The 19,192-nt window shown below is 33.3% G+C and overlaps 1 protein-coding gene across 1 annotated transcript in view; it reads left to right on the top strand.

Moving 5' to 3' along the window:
- Positions 1-19,192, top strand: part of LOC149567643 (U-box domain-containing protein 15-like) — a 92,525-nt gene that overhangs the window by 2,991 nt on the left and 70,342 nt on the right. The window lies entirely within an intron of this gene.

Here is a 19,192-nt window from a genome sequence, read left to right as displayed (position 1 = left end):
CATCCATCAAAATGATTTTGGCATTCATCGCCTAACATTCATTTTACTAACAAAACAAACTCCAAGCTCACTCCGTGCTTTCTTCTCCCCCTTCTATCCTTGGAACCCTCTTAGATTAAGCCCATACCTCTGTGGAGCCACACGGTTGCTGCCCACTTTCCCTAGGTGGGCTGATTCCCTTATGCTATACATCTGAATTTCTAAGACTCTGATTACCTTGACAGCAAACCACACCCCAGCAGCCACACACCCACCAGTCTTCCTGCATTATACTTTTCCATTCACATTTTATACCTCTAGTATATTCTTCCACTCATATTATATGTAACCACCTCATCTCCTCTCTTTTATCTCTTCAAGTTTGCCATTGCATTTGCCTTTTGACCAAACAAGTGCCAAGCTGAATTGAATTTTGACTTTAATTTGATTCTTTGCCTAAACTGCCCCTGTTGTTTCAATTTACGCATTCCAAGTATGTCTTCCTGAATTCTTATCAGTAGATTCTCAACATTATAAAAATAAAAAAAACTTAAGTTATGTTCACCATCAGGATATCCATGTGCCTACAGGGATGCTGACAAAGTTGTGGAATGTTGCAAGGCAAGCAGGATGCTCCTGCATCAATTACTTTTGAAAGTTCTAGACTTCTGTCTTTACATTATAAATTCTTATGAATCCCATGTTATTTGTGTTTTAATCTTCTCATGCCCAACAAATGGAAATACTATGTAATCCTGAAAATCAGGGATTCCTATTTCTGTTACTTATTAGCCTAGATCAAAGCTATTGCATAAGCAGGTCTACTCACAGCAATTCGTACTATAAAGCTGGAATTTGTTCTCTTAACTTTACAGACCAATTTTTTTATTTAATAAATTATTGTTATATAAGCATTTTTCACATATAAGTTGATCCCTTTCTAATTCAACTTCTAAGCTTGCCATCTGACCAAACTGATTGCACCATTGTCATGGACGACTAATGGTTGTAAATTCAGTCCATGATCTGGAATTTTCCATTGATGTGAAGCCTCACAAGGTCATTGACATTTGAACAACTTAATTTTCTTCACCTGATGTGCCTTTTCCTTGTGCTCCACCAACCAGGTTTATACACTCTGTGGACATCATAGGAGTCAGAATCCTCCTTTAAGTGATGACTAAAAAAAGATTGCTTGATAATTTGTTTCAACCAGATTTTTGTATGCAAATGAGTTATGTTGGGAGCTTGTATGAACATATGATGAATGTTTATGCTTTTTGTGCATATGATTTGTTCATAGTAACAAGAATCACTGTGATTCACACGATTCAGTCATTCGATTCAAGCCAAACAATTTTTAATTTTTTTGTGAGTCGGTGAATCGAATCAGCAATAAAGGGTTTATGAAATAAGTTACTCACCAAATTTCAAGGGTTTTTTAAATTTACCAATTCATGGCCGATTCATTTCCGATTCATGGCTGATTCACGATTTGATTCAGCCTTTCTGATTCCGATCCGATTCCGATTCTCGTTACTTTGGATCATTTGTTGAATCCCTTGGTTATGTGCTGGTCTTGAGAAAGTAAATCTGACATCTCAAAAGATCTACAATTTTTCTATTGCTCTGCTGTAATATGTTTAACTTTCAGACCTTTGGTTGATGCTTATCTTCAGTATGTGCCAAATGTAGTGCCCTGCCAAGGAATCCTATGCTAGCAGAGATGGATGAACATTTTTGTGATCAATTGCATATGAACATATGATAATGAATGACATTTATACATATCAAATCGATAATCGATAGAACAATGTGCATTGACCATAACCAAATGACTAATGAGCACTTCCAAGGGTTCCACAATATCTAACATAATATTCATTATAAAAAGACCAATGCCAATTATTCCTTATGGCCAGATATGCCAATAACCATTTAAACAAATTATGAACAAGGCGAATTAACTAGCTAAACACCCAATATGCAAGCACCAATTATTCTACATCTTCAAACTGGTCAACAACCCCGTTTTCTGCAGATGCAGTCACCAATCTGCATTTTCTCTTGGCCTAGTGATTGATATGTCTTAGTCCAATGGGTTGGATACACTGGTCAGCAGGCAGAGATGCCAATCAGCGTAGACGTTGAAGGGCAGTCTTAGGTGTCGATTCATGAATCTGGCCCAAATACTAAGGGAACTTTACATGATATTTAACCAAATTTAAAACATAATAGTATTATCATCTAATGGAATGCACACTAAATTACATCATCTTGAGGCTCTATCCACTTGAGTTCAATACAATAGCCATGATAACAATATCCACTAATTACAGGAACCACACGTGCAATACAAAGATCATGAATACACAATGAAATGGTACAAGGTGAAAATGATTTAATCTCTACAACTGCTCAAATCTTGTACACTCAATGGTAGCTGGCCATGCCATGCGACCATGTCGTACCCATAGGTTCACTCCAATGTGCTCACAAAGATAATCATATGTCCCATACAGTCACTCAACCACAATGCAAAAGGGCTCTCAATCCCTTAAGCCATAAGTATGTAATATGACCACATGAACACATCAATATAGAAGTCAACAATGACATACAGAAGGGATTGATCACATACACAATTGCCATAGGTTCTTGTTGTGATGTAAACACACATCGCCCCATTGTAAATGGAGATCCCGAATATTTGTTTTTAGGGTTGTGTTTGGGTCTTAGTTTTAGTCTTTGGTCTCTTGCCTTTGCAAATGAGTCAAGTTCTTGGAGTTTTCATCGATTTCAAAAATGTCAAAAAGTAAAGGGAAGAAAGCATGACCAAAAGAGTATTTTGATGCTACATAAGTGTTCAGAGAGGCCAAGGGGTAAAGATTGTAATTCTCTGGGACCAATCCTGACAACTCCTGTTTTTCAAGGGAACTTAATTTTTTTTTGCTTTTTATCTTTTTTAAAAGTTGCTTTTTTGGCATTGATAGGCTGATCGGGGATTGTTCTTTTCTTGCCTGCTATTTTTTGCTTTTTTGCGCTTTTGAAATTTCTTTTGTTAGAAATTTCTATACTGGGAAGGCCAAGAGTTATGTTTGCAACTAAGAGTCATGGGAAATTGCCCAAGTGTTAAATTTCCTATTTTCATCATCAAGTTAATTTGGGATTTGATGGAAAAACATTGAGAGTTGTGAAAAATTCTTGATTTTAAACAATGAAAGTTGTGAAGATTCTCATCAAGCTATGAAGTTCACCTTAAATTTCACACAAAAGCATCAGAAGAAAGAAAAATCTCTAGTTCATCATGAAGTCTGCTTAAGCCTAGAATGTATTCAAAAATCGGGTCTTGTATCTCGTGTGTATTACCTAAGTTGAAGAGTTTATTAGCATCTATTATAATTTCCTCTAGAGTCACATTGCAAGGTTTGGATATAAAAAAATTGTTTTGGAGGGAAGTCATTTTTGTTGACCAAGTTGAGATGGATAGTGTTTCCTATTTTTCCTCTTCTCATGACAGGTTCAGGCATTCATGGTGGCAGCTACATCAGGTGTAAAGGCATCCAAGAAATTGCAAGGAAGGTTGATGACACATTGCAAATAGAATGGCTCTTTACTATCTGAAATTTTGTTCATGTTGCACACTCATGGAGCAGGTTAAAAAGATTTCATCACGTGGAAAGGTATAAGATGATTTATGGCAGTGTTATACCAGCGTGGGGGTGCAGGGGATGTCGGGACAAGTTTGGGGTGTAGGAAAAAAAAGGGCCTCAATTTGGAGATGGTAGGGGTATGGCGGTGGGGTGTGGAGGGGGCATGGAGGTTGCATAGTATACATATATGATTGAAAATGCTAATTATGAAATGATACTTTAATATAACATACCAAATATAGTTGGATATAGAAAATTGAAATGCGATTCACAAACTATAACTTGAAACTTGAAACTTCATAACCATTACCAATGACCATTGAATTTAGTAAAATTATAAATACTAAAACTTTTTAAACATGATAATGATATTGATAAATGAAAAATATAAACCATAGATAGTATGGTGTACCATGTAAGTCAACCATTGACTATCAATATATCAAATGACAAAGATGAAAGATTCAATTAATCAAATATGAATATCATATATCATAAAGATTCTCATGATGACAATGAGCCGAGTAGCATGAAACAATGAAATGAAATAATGTATCATGGCCATATCAAAGTGAGTACAATCAACAAAATGAAAAAAACAATAAAAACACCCACACTCAATTAGGGTTCCCATGCTTAGAAAAACACTAAAAAACAAAAGTAAATTTTTTTTTTTTTGACTTTTCATGCAACACCCTGGCCGCACCTCGCGTCCCACCTAGGCGCGCCAACTGGTGCGATTGTGTTTTGGCTGTGGTGGGGGTACTCTGGTGTGTGACGTGCCCGCACCGGGGATGTAGGCACACTTGGTATGTTGGGGTTTTTGACCCAGGTGCATCCACCTGGGTTACACTGGTTTATGGCATGTTTTAGGTCAATTTTCTCATGGTTTCACCATGTTGACAAGGTCCTCCATTTTAAGTTGAGTCAATATTTCATTACTTGGTTCGTTCCATGTTGCAAATGTTTGGGAGGAGGGTAGACAAATTGCAGGCATCAAAGGGGGGTTCATCCACATTTTAGATCACAGAAGAGGAGATTGAATGAATCAGCTGGATTGTTTCCATCATGTGGAGGCTACTGAACAAGAAATTGTGAGTCTTGCTACGATATAATGTGGAGTTTATTATGATAAAAGAATACATGGCATTTCTTTGAGTTTTGGGGAAGAAGTCAAATGTTAGGGTTTCTTTTAGATTGTTTTACCTTTTGTAATTGTTTTGCACAATCATGCATTTATTCTGAAAATCATAAAAGAAACAATCAGTGATAAGAAAACTTTGAGGGGTGTTATCTCAGAGAGAAAAGTTTAAAGATTTTTTAAAGCACAAAAAAAGTGAGTAGAGGCACTGTTATAAAGACGATTTTCAGATTCTCTAGAATATGTAAATACTAGCAAGCCTGGGTCTTGTCTTTCACTATTTGTTTTGGATTTGCATTTCATTAGCTGTGACAAGGAGTTGAACATGCATAATAGATCCGAAATTCCTTACAATAAGCTAATAGGAGGGCATATCTAAGTTGTAAAACTCATTAACAATGTCCACCATCAGTAATAGCAGTCAAATGAATGTGACACTGGCCTAAACTAAAGAGCAAAGTTGAGATGCAAATGAAGTGAACAGTATGAAGATTATTCACATAGCAAAGTCTCAGCATCAGCAAGTACCTTTGTGAAGGAAGTTAATGGACAGCATGGATCAAAGATGAGCATCTTTTGTAGAGTGCCTTAAGCATGAACATCAAAGGGCAGTCGAAGCTTGAAAGAAGACAAAAATGAAAAAGGAAAGTCATGACGGGTAAGAGTTGAAATATAAGAAACGGTACAATGTCAAATCACCATGGACAGTGGAAAAGGTCATTTTGCAGATTTGAGGATAGAACATTGTGACAGTGAACTTGCTAATAAGTAGCAATGCTAGTCTCTATATACATAGGGATGGGCAATGCATATCCGCATATGCACAAATTTTCAGACTAAAGGCAGGTCTTGCCTTAAGATAGAATGACATGTTGCAATAGTCATAACTTAGACATTAAAGACATGATCAACTTGAAAGAGCTTTTCAAGGTGATAGTCCTAAGGCATGTTTGACAAGAGAAAATAGTGATAGATAAGAAGAAAACATAATTATGAAATGGTAGAGGACTAAAAGTCAGTAATGGGCTTATTCAAAACATTGGTGTGATGGTGCAACATAGACAAGGTCAATTTGTGTTCTAAGATAGCATATTGTAAGAGCACAGTGATGAGTAATGTTCGAAAAGTAGTATAACAATCATTCTTTTAAATTAGAGTTTTGACCATTCTTGATGAAAAAATCATAGGCAAAACATTGAGTTACATTGTTAAAGCCAATGAGGGGATGAAAATCCAGAGGTCATAGATATATATCAAAATAAGTAATCAAAGAATGAGATAAAAGAAACGACCAAAAGTGTAGTGGGAGGAGTCTTAAACGCTATCAAAATCAATGGGGCAAAAAGAAGTGAGTTTTTTGTCAACAATGTTAAATAGTGGTGATAACCACTGTCAAAAATCAGTGCTATTTCATGAAGAGACAATCATGAACATAATAAAAGCATTCTTGAATAATCTGAAGGAGGCAATGTTCATTGGCATTGAAAGAAGCAGAGAAAAGGAAGAATTCCATTGTAGTTGTGAACAGTTGAGCATCAATGAATGTCAAGAGTGGTTAAGCAACACAATATGGATATTTGTTGACAATGGTAATATCCGCTCGTCCAAGTGATCACCTAGTCTATTCAAGGCAATAAATTAATCTATTAAATGTCAAATAGTCCTAAGTCCTATTGGATTATTTAAATTTAATTACCCAGACATGTTTTATTTAATGAAGTGACTTTATAATAATATCAATGCCAAATTATAATGTAAAGTCACTTTTAAGGGGAGATAAATAAATTAAGAGAAATAAAATAAAGTATTACTTTTGAAAAGGAAAAGCATTATAATAGGAGGAAAGGTTAGCGGATTTGTTCTGCAAGTGTTGATATTTCATGCTCGTTTACTTGGGGCAATGATTTGTCCTCCCAACCGTAGACAATCCCGGATTGTCTATAGCATAGTTACAGGACTCGACTAGTTGTTCAAGGACTCTATGAGTCTTGAGGTGAGGCTGCCTGCCTTTGACTCGAAAAAGTCTTGGGCGAGTCATCATGGACTTGCTGAGTCTTGGGACTCTCCAAACTTGCCGAGTCTTGTTGGCCTGACCTTGCATCAGCCAACATGTAAAAAATGATTTTTCCTTTCTTTTTTTTTTGGTATGTATTGCACATGTCTAAGATCTAAATAGTGACATTCTATCACTTGCAAACACAAACAATAGAGAAAGAAGGCTTTAGAGAAGAGTGTTGGGGTTTTAAAAGATAGATTTGCAAATCAGTTCTCTCATATATTAGTTGCTGATTGTTTGTGCCACTTTGTAGCTTGCATGTAAGCATTGAGAGGAGTTAAAAGAAGCATGTGCAGGAGGCTTCTACAAACTTGAGTTGCATTTCCATTTTTAGAGAATTATGAGAATGAGTATGACGATGAGGAAGATGTTCATGATGAGCATGTCACTTAGGTTCAGTCTCAGACTCGAGGAAAGAGGATGGCTCTAAAGTCTTCCATGATCGATCTTAGGCATACTTGTAGGAGGACCTAGGCTACTGTGAGCCTTTATTTTGATATACATTTTGAACTTTTGATTCCATGGATATTGTAGACATTTGCTAGTGACACTATATTTCTTTTGTGTTATTTAGTTAGGATGGCTCTAGAGTCTTCCATGACCCATCTTAGGCGTACTCGTAGGAACTAGGCTACTTGAGCCTTTATTTTGATATATGTTTTGAATTTTTGATTCCATGGGTACTGTAGACATTTGACAGTGACACTATATTTCTATTAGAATTTTGAGAATGAGTATGATGATGAGGAAGATGTTCATGATGAGCATGTCACTAAGGTTCAGTCTTAGACTTAAGGAGAGAGGATGGCTCTAGAGTCTTCCATGACCCATCTTAGGCGTACTCGTAGGAGGACCTAGGCTACTATGAGCCTTTATTTTGATATATGTTTTGAACTTTTGATTCCATGGATATTGTAGACATTTGACAGTGACACTATATTTCTATTATGTTATTTAGTTTAAGTAATTTCTTTCAAAAACTTGCATATACTTATGTGATCTATGCAAAGTAGCTTCTATATATCTCAATTATTGTGTAATTGATGTTAATTGGCTAAATACTCCACGAAAGAAACCATAAATCCTTTAAAGGCTTTGAATTTCATGGGTTTTTTATTGCCAAGTCCTTGACGAGTTTGAGTATGAGCCCAATTTGGGCTTTGTCGAGTCCAAGCCAAGTTAGAGGCCCATAACACTGCTACATACTAAGAGAGGGTGATTAATCTTCCTTTATACAAATCAAATGGTATACATGAAGGGACACCACCCTTCCAAAGTTTGGGCCATTAATTAATTAAATATTAATATAATAAAGTTGGGCCCTCTCAATAATATGATAATTTTATTATTATATAATAATAATATATTATAATATAATTACAAATCACATAATACAATAATACAATAATATATTATTGATATAGTTATTATACTATTAATCGTAATAATCAATTATCTTTTATGCTAAGATTGAAGGCCAACTAGCATATTGTAGTTCTAGGTCGACCCAAGAAGGGATCCGACCTAGCTACAACAATTAACACTCCCTCTTAGCTAGGCAGGATTCCTTCTGAACAACCATCATTGCTGCTCCTAGTGGATGGGTCCATTATGGCTACTACTATTGATGAGAATTAAACAAACCACAAGTGCTTATTGTCATCTTAACATGATGTTCACCATAGCTACTCCTAGAGGGTGAATAAGCACAAACATGAAATTTCTTCCATGAGATCTATTATACCTATTTGTAGAGGGTGGAAAAGGTCTTATACCTCAAACTTCTCCCAGAGAAGAGTGCATTACCATCTTGGCTGCTCACAAAGGGTGGTTCCACCATACCTACTCATAGAGGGTGGACAATGAGGGCTTCCACCTCAGACTTCTCCCTCTCAAAGAAGAACTCTTTAAGTACATAAAGATCATTTGAATGCTAAGATTCCCTCTAAATGGAGACTCCCTCTCAGTAGGGACAATATTCTCATTGCTTTGATTATCATAACAAAATAGAGTAGACTCTAATGTTGGCCAAACAAAGAGCTTTAGCAGTCACACTGCTACATGTGCTTGTTGATCTTCTTCAAAGGATTGGACACTCTCCCTTCGCAACTCAAGCTCCCTCTAAATCTTTAAGTGCTTGCATCAATCTCTTGACATCCTTGTCCAAGTCAGACTCCTTTTGGATCTGATATCAACCTTCTGACCTTCTTATCAAGGTTTTTGAATAGATTCTTCCTCTTTAATGATGTTATGTGACTTCAATTCAGCTCCAAATAGGGTATAATCTTCCAATGTTTACAAGTTCCATTATTTTAGGCCTAACCCAATTACAAGGGCTGATCAAATTATCATAATATAAGTTAAATTTTATTTGCCAAAGGCAATATTAAAATTTAATACTCTAGAATTTTATTAGCTAATTTCAACACTCCCTCTTAGCTAGGGACGATTCTAAAATAATCAAATTATATTGTGATCATTGCCATGACGCTCTCTGTAATATCCCTACCTTAGATAAAACCTAAATAATAAGAAAGAATAATATCTATAAATCTGTCCATATGAAAGATTATGATAGATCATAGACATATACAATCACCATCAATTCATATATAAATGAAAAACATAGATATTACAAAATAATTAAATAATATCAATTGATCACTTATTGAATCAATTAAATAGATTAGTAATTATTAATTTATAATCATTGAATAGTTAAACATCAATCATAATTAAAGTGCTAAATCATTCATTAAACTTATAAAAATGTCCTGTACTAGTTGGGCATAATAACCAACACCTTTAAATAAGAAATGCAGTCCAAACTAATATATATATATATATATATATATATATATATATATATATATATATATATATATATATATATATATGATGTTTGAAATAGCATATCGGGACACGGAGGGCTATGGTAAATAACTATGATGAGATAGGACAATTCATAGTAAAGTGAGTATGTAAGCTATATAGAGAGAAGATATATTAAAAGGAGCACAGTGGGAGATATAAGGGATACAATATATCTAAGGGAAAAAGTGTTTAATTAAAGGAAAAGAAAGACTATATGTGGAAGATAGTTCTTACTTGGAGAGAAATATATATATATTAAAAAAGACAAACTAGAAAATCCATGGAGAATAAAACAAAGGATATCCCACTTGAAAAGTTAAGACATATAAGGTAATTATATTTTTTTTCCAAAATTAATGGAAGCCCACTAGTTTCAAGGTTAAATAAAAAGATAAAAGAGGAGCAACTTTATAAGTAATCTTTTTCATATAACTAATTATGCACTCAAATACTATTGGGGATTAAACTAATTTTATAATTTGGAAATATATATTTGTGGGATATTATAATAAATCTGTTGATAAGGTAAGTATCTAATAAAAGTATATAAATGAAATATAACATATATACATTTATAAAATGTATATTATACGATTTGAAATTACAAGGAAATTAAATTATTTGGTTCAACATGGAAATTCCATCTCTTACTCCGTATTGGGGTATTCTTAGATAGGGAGTTTGTGGAATGTAAAGACAATATTTTTAGGCACATGGCAGATTATCCCAATATTAGTGTTAGGCCTTGAGGGATGCTACATGTAGTCTGTATCACATGACCTTTGTACACTAAATTTACCATCTTAGAATGAACTTAGTAATTAGAGGAAGTAATGAAATTTTTGCATAAGACAATTAAATGATAAAATTTAATTGATCGTAATTCAAAATTATATATTTAATGATTCCTTGACACAAATAACCCTAATTAGCAATTATTTTGATAATAGGTCAAACATATAAAACAATTGGTATTAGAGCTTATGATCTTGCCATCCTGTAGGGAAAATACAATTATAAATATTTCAATCAATAAAAGATCAAACTACAGAATACATGTGATAATGAAGCTTGGAAATATGATTTTAGAAATAATGCATTTGAGTTCATAACTACAAGTGATTTTTGTTGATTTGGGAGAGGCGGAGGTAAACCTCTCGAGATATTTTATATTCCAAGAGGGGTAAGGACATGGGTTCTAATGCGTTGAGGAAAGATTCCAAGATGGGTATGAAAATGCAGTCCCAATGCCTTGAGGGAGCCTACTCGTAGATATCTAGCACCCCACGACATTGAAATTTTCATCCTCTTAAGGAGGAAAAATGTAAGATTCGAAAAAGGACTTGAGCTTAATATGCTAACTATTAAATCCATTAGAGGTTATTCATCTTCCTCCTAAATTTCATTTCAAACACATATTGATGCACATAATCTTGCAACATAAATAATCTTTTTATATGAGACAATCATCAAAGAAACCCTAAAAAAAGATATTGAAACTATGAATATCCATCATAGCATATTTTTCAATTATGAAGATATCAACCAAATTATGTGTAGAACCCCTTTGAGGTAACTCACAAACCCCAACATTATGAAAAATATTAATCATATCATATCATTTGAGCATCAAACATGAATAAATAATATGTAAGTTGAATCTATCGCAAAATATACTTATCAATTTATCATGTAAACTCTTGGTTATGTTGACATCTGAAAATTGAACAAATAGTTGCTTGAGGACAAGCAATTTTGGGAGGCTAGGATTGTATATCCCTACCTTATATAAAATCTAAATAATAAGAAATTAGAATAATATACATAATTTTTCAAGATGAAAGATTATAATAGATCATAGACATACAATCATCAACTATCAATTCATATATAAATGAAAAAAATAGATATTACCAAATAATTAAATAATATCAATTGATCAATTGAATCAATTAAATAGATTAGTAATTATTAATCTACAATCATTGAATAATTAAATATCAATTATAATTAAAGTGCTAAATCATTTCATTAAAGTAATTAAATATCACCAACTAGTCAAGCATACTAATCGACACCTTTACATAAGAAATGCAGTCGAAACTTATATATATATATATATATATATATATATATATATATATATATATATATATATATATATATATATAATGTTTGAAATAGCATATTGGGACACAGAGGGATAAAGAAAATAATTATGTTGAGATAGGATAATTCACATTTAAAGGGAGTACGTAAGTTATAAGGAGAGAAGATAGATTAAAAGTGTAATATCCCCATTTTTAGCAGGTTCTTGCAGTTGGCTAGTTCAGTTCATCATCACGATCCTTGTGAGCTGACAGTAGGATTTGAGGGTCTTAGCTGTGTGGTTATAGGCTTTTCATCAACCTATGGTGTGTTTTGGCTCTGTTTGAGGGACCTACTATTTATAGTAAGTTAATTTGCTGGTTCTGATGAACTGAGTTGAGTCAGAGGAGTTGGAGGATTCTCCTAGTTTTAATTTCGAGCTTCCAGTTTGGGCTCCAAGAATCTTGGAGGGAGCATCTATTTATAGTAAGTCACCTCGTCAGGTTCATTCATCGTCTTTCATCATCAGGATCACTTTGGTGTTGTTAGATTTCAATTTTGATGCTTCTTCAGTTGTTTTCGCAAGACATGTGAACTATTATTATTCGTCTAAATACGCTAAGGTTGCTATTTTTGTTGGTGTTGTTGGTTGGTCACCTCAGTATCATAGCTCGTTGGAACTGGGACGAAAAGTTTGAAATCATGGGAACAAGAAACAGTGGCCTTATGTGTCAGAATTTGAAGTTATGGTGGAAAAGGTCATTTTCGAAGGCAAAAGCAATAAATAAATTAGTTTATAATGGCACTTTATTATGTTTTAATATTGCGTGTGGGAAGTTTCTTAAGTGAAGTTCATTTGAGAAACTTTGTGCCATTTGGAGGTTATAAATATGAGCCCATTTGATGAGTAAAGCATCCAATTATTTGATTATCTTATCTTTATTTGTTGTCTTTGTGACACTTTTGAAGTTTTGAAATTTTGTACCCTTGCTGAAGTATAAGGGTTTGGGATCTATAGCTGAAGTATTGTAGATTCAATTCTAGGATTGCTTGACAAATTTTGCTGAGATATATGATTTTTCATTTCTTCTACTGTATTAATTGTTGCTAAGAAGAAGTTTAATTTTTCTTACTGTTGGAGGTTGTTCTGGAATTTGTGAAGGGATTCACTGGAGTTGTTATATCAAATTGTGTGCTGGTTAATTTGGAGTTGGTTGAGTGCCAATTTATATCTGTTGTTGGGTGTTATTTTATTTCTGTACTTTAGGAGCAACATTTTCAAAATCTGCAATTGCTTTTGTTTGTCAAAGAATTCTTTGTTGTTGCTAGTCTTCATTTCAGAGGGTTTCAAGGCATGTCTTACCTGTAAGTTCATGGATTGTAACTTATAATTTTTTTGGGTATTGTTGATTTAGAGAATAGGGGATATTTTATCAACTGGGTTGTTGGTATTTTGTGAAATACTTAGTATCTGAGTTGATATTCAAATCTAGAATTTTTCAGCTGTATATTCCCTATGTAATATCTATATATTTGAATTGAAATTATTATTGTAAAATCTTCTAGTTTGCTGCTATATTGTTGTATCAAAATTGCAAAACCTCAAGAACAAAAAAAAGAAAAAGAAATCAATTCTTCAGCACAGATTGTTTGAGAGCCAGTTGGGTTATTACAGTGGTGTCAGAGCTTGCTTGCAAAGTGTTTGACATTTCGTCAAACAACTGAATTATAAAAGAATTTGGTGTTTGATGAAGTTATAATTGGTTGGGTTTTTTACAAAAAGGAGCATAGTGGGAGATATAAGGAATAAAATACATCTGAGGTAAAAAGTGTTTAATCAAAGAAAAGAAAGACTATACGTGGAAGATAATTCACACTTGTAGAGAAAAGTATAAATTAGGAAAAAAAAGCAAATCCACGAAGAAGAAAACAAAGTGTATCCAAGTTGGAAAAGTTAAGACATATAAGGTGATTATATATATTATTCCAAAATTAATGGAAGCCCACCAGTTTCAAGGTTAAATGAATAGATAGAAGAGGAGCAACTTTATATATAGTCTTTTTCATATAACTAATTATGCGCTCAATACTATTGGGAATTAAACTAATTTTATAATTTGGAAATATATATTTGTGGGATATTATTATAAATCTGTTGAGAAGGTAAGCATCTAATAAAAGTATATGAATGAAATATAACTTATATACATTTATAAAATGTATATAATATGGATTTGAAATTATAAGGAAATTAAATTATTTGTTTCAACATGGAAATTCCATCTCTTACTCCATACTAGTGTATTCTTAGATAGGGAGTTTGTGGAGGGTAAAGACAGTAATTTCAGGCACATGGCAGATTATCCAATATTAGTGTTAGGCCTTGAGGGACCCTACATGTAGTCTTTATCACACGACCTTCACACTAAATTTACCATCTGAGAATGACCTTAGTAATTAGAGGAAGTAATGGAATTTTATGCATAAGACAACTAAATTATAAAATGTAATTGATCATAATTCAAAATTATATATTTAATGATTCCCTGACATAAATAACCATAATTAGCAATTATTTTGATAATAGGTCAAACATATAAAACAGGTGTCATTACAATTGGTATTAGAGCTTATGATCTTGCCATCTTGTAGGGAAAATACAATTATAAATATTTCAATCAAACTATGGAATACATGTGATAATGAAGCCTAGAAATATGATTTTAGAAATAATGCATTTGAGTTCATAAATACAAGTGATTTTTGTCGATTTAGGAGAGGTGGAGATAAACCTCTTGAGATATTATATATTCCAAGATGGGTAAGGACATGGGTCCCAATGCCTTGAGGATATATTCCAAGTTGGGTATGAATATGCAGTCCTAATGCCTTGAGGGAACCTACGCGTAGATATCTAGCCGTTGGACATTGAAATTTTCATCCTCTTAAGGAGGGCATGTAAGAAGCGAAAAAGGACTTGACCTTAATATGCTAACTATTAAATCCATTAGAGGTTATTCATCCTCCTCTTAAATTTCATTTCTCCTCTTAAATTTCATTTCAAATACATCTTGCAAAGTAAATACTCTTCTTATTCGAGACAATCATCGAAGAAACCCTAAAAAAAGATATTGTAACTATGAATATCCATCATACCATATTTTGTTATTATGAAGATATCAACGAAATTATGTGTAGAGCTCTTTCAGGTAACTCACAAACCCCGATATTATGAAAAATATTAATCATCTCATATCATTCGATCATCAAACACAAATAAATAATAGAAGTTGAATCTCTCGCAAAATATACTTATCAATTTATCATGTAAACTCCTGGTTATGTTGACATCTGAAAATTGAACAAATAATTTCTTGAGGACAAGCAATTTTTGGGAGGGTAGGACTGTAATATCCCTAACTTATATAAAACCTAAATAATCTACCATGTCACTGTAAATGATTAGACGTGTAGATGTTTACTTCACGAAATTACTTGAGAGACATTTATATTTGATTCTGAATTCTTTTATGGGTTATTAAATATCGTTTCTACTACTTAGGATAATATGTATTTTGAAATTCATCATATGTTAATGTAGGGTTATGACACAATATCTCTATGCCCTTTTAAATTTTTTTTATTGTTATTGACTGCTTTCTCGATTTGATGGATAGAGTGTCAAAGGATAATGTTGTAGAAAGCAAGTCTCAAAATTAAGTTACTCTTTCTGATTTACACAAGTGGTAGAACCTAGCTTTGATACCATGTTGAATTTTCGTGCTCATTTACCATGGGCAATGATTTGCCATTCTAACCATAGACAGTCTCGAATTGTATCCTCCCAGAGCGCTGCTTCTTCTCAATAAAGTAGATTGTGTATTCTACATACTAAGAGAGGAAGATTAATCTTGCTTTATACCAATCGAATGGTACACATGAAGGGACACCATGCTTCCAAAGTTTGGGCTCTCAATTTAATTAATATTAATATATTAAAGTTTGGTCCTCTCAATAATATAATAGTTATTTAATTATATAGTAATATAATAATTATGTATTATAATATTACATAGTACAACAATATAATAATAATATTGTTGATATAATCATTATTTTATTAAACACAATTATCAATAATCTTTTATGCTAAGGCCGAAAGCCAATTAGCACATCGCAACTCCAGGTCAACTCAAGAAGGGATCCGATTTAGCTACAAAAATTAATAGCATGAAAATTTGGTAGATACCTATTAGGATTAAAAGACACATCTCATAGTTAATTACAAATTTGATCAATGAAGTAGAGAAATAAAATACACACAAAAATTGAAACAAGAAGACAAAATTTAATGTTGTTCACCCTATATCGAGCTACATCCACTAAACAAAGAGTCCAATATTATTATATAGCAATTTCAACAAGTTACAATCAACAATCCCTTGCAACTCAATACCAGTGCAAAATGATACAGAGTTACCATATGAAAAAAACCCTATCTTGGGGGCACTGCCCCCATACCTTGTTGAATAATTTTGTGGGAAATTGCACTGATAGCAATGGGGAAAAATCAATCTCTGAGTTTGATTAGGCTCCTATAACAACAACATTAAGATAGTCACATGTTACTTTTAAATTGGTTTAACAAAGTGGGTTTCTTTTGCATGTCACTATAGTTTTTTTGATTTGATTGCATGGCAGTTGTGATTAGTTCCAAAAGGTTGCTTTACTTTGCATGTAAGTATTTTGACTCACATGTGATAGTGAATGAACTCAAAGGTATTTATATTGCTAGGAACAAAGGAAAAAAAATCAGTGCTTATTTCAAATATCTATAAAATGGGTATAAAAGGTTACATCAATGGCTGAAATTAAAGATGAGAGACTATAACCTACTTTCCTTCCTGTCTCACCAGCTAGAGAAAGGGATAGAATTTTTTTTGTGAAAGTCCAGAAAGAAATAATCTACATATGAAAAAACTTATGAATGATGTGAATGACTTCTTTCAATCATTTCAAAAATATCAATCTGATATGTCATTATTATTAGAGAGATTTCTTTTGGAAGAAGCTAAAGAGATGGAAAAAGATGTTTGTTTGTGAGTAAATATGGGAAATTATCCACTCACGATATTACAGTGGTATCAGAGTATCAATTCTCCCATCTTGTGGAGTTTGTATAAAAGTAATAATTTTACAAAAAAAATTTTGGAGTTTTTGTTTAGAGACAAATTTTAAGTTTCAATTTCAGATAGTCAATAGTTGAGCCAGTTTAGTCAAAAGAAATATCTTGAGAAAATTGTTGTGTGCAATATTCGTAAGCACCTGTGCTTGATTCAAAAATTTCTAGTGAAGTGTATATTATTGCTTATTGCTGGAGATACATAATATTCTGAATATTGCACACAAAATATTAAAGAGGTGTAAACATAGTGGACATTTCATACTTCTGGTTTGGGTGCTAAAAGATTTATTTTCACAACACTCGGTTTTGAGTATTAACAAACATTCATAGGGCCCCATATTCCTATTACCATGGGCACTTGGTCTATGTTTAGCTATTCAAAATAGAGGAACCAATATTGAAACCTCAACCATTGGTAATAATCCTGTATTTAAAACTAAAGAAAGACCTTCACATGATTCAAAGTGACCAAGTTTTGGTTTCCTCACTTGTCAAGCAACACAATTTGGCATATCGACGATCAGTTTTTGATGGATAATAATCCCAGTCTAAGAGCAGTGAACGACATGTGTTTCTGAGCAAGACAATGCTATTAGAGGGGTGTGTCTAGAATTAGATGACTCAACATACTAGGTAATTTCTGGCAATTTGTTGGAGATAGTAAAATCAAGTTTAAGGCGTCGTAGTCATCATCGTTAGTTAGAGGAGTTAGTTGTAACAACCAAGACACAAAAAGTTGTAAAAATTTATATGTTCCCGTAACATATTATAGTAATTTTTAAAAATATTTATGTGAATGCCATTTTGTGCTTTCCTAGTGCTCCCGTAAATAGTTTGAGATTTGGCTGGAGCATTGTGAGAGTTCTTGGGTTTGAGGTTAGGTGCAAAAGATTTATAATTGTTTGAATTATTAGGAGCCTTCATCGGTATGATGTTTTCTATGTTGGGGCATTCAATCGCGAACGACATTTATTTGTTCGAACTAGAATCGTACGTTACTCTATACTCTTGCTAGCAGGTTGACAATTTCGAGTAGTGTTGCCTGGAGTTACAATTTTACTAGTGGCATGCCAAGAAGATAGTTTGACAGAATCCACTTAATCACATAAAATGCAGTGCATTGACAGTTTTTAGTAACTTTTGACAGAGGTTGATAATGTGGAAAGACGAGGGAACAAATGTATGGAAAATGATAGAAGCATTAAATTTCCAAGGAAATCCATGAATTGTGAAGGGATAGATGAACTTAGAACTTTGAAAGGTGCACAGGTGTATAATAATAATGTTTATTTTCACTATCTATTTTATGGTTGGTGCAACCCATTGAAATCTTTTGGAAGTATTTAGCTAGGTGTCACATATTAATATTTTAGTGACAAGTATGAATGGCACAGTTAGTAAGTTTTGTATGGGTGCAACAATAATCATATTTGTTGAGTGATAAATTATAGGAGTGCAATGTCGAGGGAATTACAGGAATGAATGAAGAGTCATTGGGAGTTGCTATTGAGCACTGCAGCTAATGAAGACCAGGTTGAAGCTTATTGGTGGAGTTGGTTTGTTTCTTGGAGAGACCGACACAGAGGGGTATACAAGAGCCATTGGTAACGTGAACTAAACTTCTGGACTTTTTGAACTAGCTGGAAGGATCGTGAGCACTGGTGAATAATAATATAGTTGGATATTCATTAAGAGGCATCAAGTGGAGCAAGAATTGTTGAGTGAACTCTTACTCAACATGAATTGCATACACGAGTAGGAAGTCTACGTTGGAGTCACAGTGGAAACTGTGATCATAGGATCTTTTACTATATAAAAGGGTCTAGAAACAACCACTTACACTGAGGGAACCAAAGTGTGGAAATCTAATACCTTCGTCAATGCATCATGTTGACAAGGAGGATATTAACAAAGTGTTGAAGTACTTTCCTTACGAACACCTTTATGTGATATACTGCAAATTTTGGGAGTTGTATACAGACCATGATATTTTGATCGATAGAGACAATCTTTTAAAATATGGGAACCATGCATTGACTTACCGATTCATGTGCAGGATAATTTTTGAGATTCCTAGAAAGTTTACTAGTAAAGTTAAAGGAAATATTAGTAAGTCTGTGGTGAAATAAGAATTATACATGTAATGAGGCCTGCTGGCTCTCAAATGATCTGTGTTGAACAATTGATTTCTTTTTTTTTGTTTTTGAGGTTTGGCA

This window comes from Cupressus sempervirens, chromosome 3, assembly GCF_028749045.1.
Source record: "Cupressus sempervirens isolate cs-2001-9-10 chromosome 3, ASM2874904v1, whole genome shotgun sequence".
NCBI classification, from domain to species: Eukaryota; Viridiplantae; Streptophyta; class Pinopsida; order Cupressales; family Cupressaceae; genus Cupressus; species Cupressus sempervirens.
This window is presented reverse-complemented; position numbering and strand designations above follow the sequence as displayed.